General features: G+C 67.0%; 1 pseudogene across 1 annotated transcript; it reads right to left on the bottom strand.

Annotated features, from left to right (window-relative positions):
* Positions 1-1,587: 1,587 nt before the first annotated feature.
* Positions 1,588-2,275, bottom strand: LOC306815227 (potassium channel subfamily K member 3 pseudogene; annotated as a pseudogene). Its single transcript has one exon. The product of its transcript is annotated as a potassium channel subfamily K member 3 pseudogene (transcript).
* Positions 2,276-2,699: the final 424 nt, after the last annotated feature.

Below are 2,699 nucleotides of genomic sequence, written 5' to 3'. Positions count from 1 at the left end.
CCCTGGAATAAAGAACACTGGGATAACACTGGAATATCGGACACCCCGAGCTCGTGTTTCAGCTCCGGGAATTATTTTACATCCCAACACCGGGATTTCAGGCCTGGGAAACGTCCCAATATCCCAAATCTGGGAATCAAGGAGCACCCCAGTACCTGGATCTCACTCCTGGACACCAGCAGGCACCCCAATATCCGTGTCCCAATCCTGGGAATCCACAGGAACATCAAAATCCATGGGGGAGTCCGGGGACACCCCGAAATCTGTCACAAACCTGGTGTGCCCCATCCCATTATCCCATCCATTATCCCATCCCTCCAACATCTCCTGGGGACCGTGGGACCCATGGAATGGTGGCCAGGGCCCTGTGTCCCCTGCTGTCCCCTCGCTGTCCCCTGTGTCTCCCCTGCTGTCCCCACCCCTCAGGCCCGCACAGAGCGCCGAGTTTTGGGGGCAGTTGGGGACCAGGGGACACTGAGTGACCCCGGCCACCACTGGAGGGACCCAAAGGCCAGAGGGGTGGCAGGGGGGTGACGGGGGGGTGACAGTGTGAGTGACAAGGGGTGACAATAGAGGTGACAGGAGGGTGACAGCGGCGTAGGTCCCAAAGAAGCCACCCCCAGTGACACTTCCCAGGGTGGGGTCAGAGCTGGGGACATCCTTGAGTGTGGGGGACAGCGGTGACACACCCTGGGAGAGCCTGGCAGGGTGGGGACATGTCCCTGTCCCCCTGGAGCTGGGGCCCTATAGGGACACGTCTCTGTCCCCACGGAGCTGGGACACGTCCCTGTCCCCTCCCCAGGGCCGGGGGTCCCACAGGGGGGTCCGGGGCAGCAGAGCCACTGACAGGGGGTGACAGCGACTTTGGGGAACATCCCAAAGTTCCCAAAGGGGTCGGGACAATTCCCGGATCCCGGGGGTCGGGAGGGGAAGTGCGGGCGCGGCAGGATTGGGATTGGGGGGGCTGGACTGGGAATCGCCCCGATCCCAGGGGATGAGAGACAATGCGGGGGGTTCGGGCAGAGGGATCGCCCCGAAAACACCGGGATGCGAGACAGAGGGATCCGGGCAGTTTTTTTCCCGGTTCTGGAGGAACCCGAGTTTTTCCCGATCCCAAAGGACGGAGCCAGGGGAGTCAGGGCAGGTTTTTCCCGGTGCCGGAGGAACCGAGCAGAGGGATCGCCCCGATCCCAAAGAATGGGAGAGAAGAGGCTCCGGGCAGACGGATCGCCCCGAAAACACCGGGATGGGAGACGCGGGGGGGGTGTCCTGGAGGGTTTTTCCCTGATCTGGGAAGGATCGCCCAGACCTAAGGGATGGGAGAGCGGGGGGTTCGGTAAGAAGGATGGAAATGGGAGACAGAGGGGTTCGGGCAGAGGGATCGCCCCGAAAACACCGGGATGGGAGACAGAAGGTGCAGGTGGGATTTTCCCTGTTCTGGAGGAGCCGGGGAAAGATCGCCCCGATCCCAAGGGATGGGAGCCAGGGGGGTACGGGCAGAGGGATCGCCCCGATCCCAAGGGATGGGAGCCAGGGGGGTACGGGCAGAGGGATCGCCCCGATCCCAAGGGATGGGAGCCGGGGGACTCAGGGCAGGTTTTCCCGGTTCTGGAGGAGCCGAGCTCCCGATTCGCCCCGATCCCGGCGGGACGGGCGGCGGCAGCGGCGGGGGGGGGGGCGGCTAAAGAACCGAGCTCCCGATTTGCCCCGTTCCCTCGGGGACACGCGGGGGTTTCCCGGCGCTTCCCGGCTGGATCCCCCGATCCCAGCGGGGCGGACGCTCGGTGTGAGAGGGAGGAAAAAGCGGATCCGGGAGCTGCCCGCGGGGGGCCGGGCGGGGCGGGGGCAGCCCGTACCTATGGTGGTGATGACGGTGATGGCGAAGTAGAAGGAGCCGGCGAATTTCCACTGGACGCCGGCCTTGTGCGGCTTGAGCTTGAGCACGACCCGCTCGAGCTCGCGGTAGCTCTCGGCGCTCAGGTTGTACTTTCTCTTGAGCTCCTGGCTCTTGGCCTCCAGCCGCCGCTTCTCCGCCGTCTCCGCCTCGGACTCGAGCGCGTCGAAGACGGCGGCGCCCACCAGCAGGTAGGTGAAGGTGCACAGGATGAGCGCCAGCGTCCGCACGTTCTGCCGCTTCATGGTGCGCCGGCGGCGGCTGCGGGGCGCGGCTGCGGGGCCGGCTGGGGCATGGCGGCAGCCCCGGGCACGGCGGGCGGCCGGGGGAGGCGAACGAGGCGCGGCTGCGGCGGCCGCGGCGGCGGCGGGGCCGGCGGAGGAGCGGGAGGAGGGAGGGAGCAGGGAGGGATGGGGGAGGGATGGGGGAGGGATGGGGAGAAGGGAGGGGGAGGGCGGGGGAGGGGGCGGAGCTGTCCTTCAGCACCGGCGCCCCCCGGGACCCCGGAGTGCGCGTCCCGACACGCGGGTGTCGCACGGGGCCGCGTCCCCAGCGGCGGGGACAGAGCCCGAGGCACCGAGCGCAGCCAGAGCCGGGAGCTGCGGCCGTACCGGGAATGGAGCCCAAAGCTCAGATCCCAGCCCTGGAGCGGCTCCCAGCGCTCAGATCCCAACCCTGGAGCGGCTCCCAAAGCTCAGATCCCAACCCTGGAGCGGCTCCCAAAGCTCAGATCCCAATCCCAGAGCGGCTCCCAACGCTCAGATCCCAGCCCTGGAGCGGCTCCCAACGCTCAGATCCCAACCCT

This window comes from Erithacus rubecula (assembly GCF_903797595.1).
Source record: "Erithacus rubecula genome assembly, contig: scaffold_1086_arrow_ctg1, whole genome shotgun sequence".
Classification (NCBI taxonomy): Eukaryota; Metazoa; Chordata; class Aves; order Passeriformes; family Muscicapidae; genus Erithacus; species Erithacus rubecula.
Note: the sequence above shows the minus strand (reverse complement) of the source record. Positions and strands in the feature narration are given on the sequence as shown.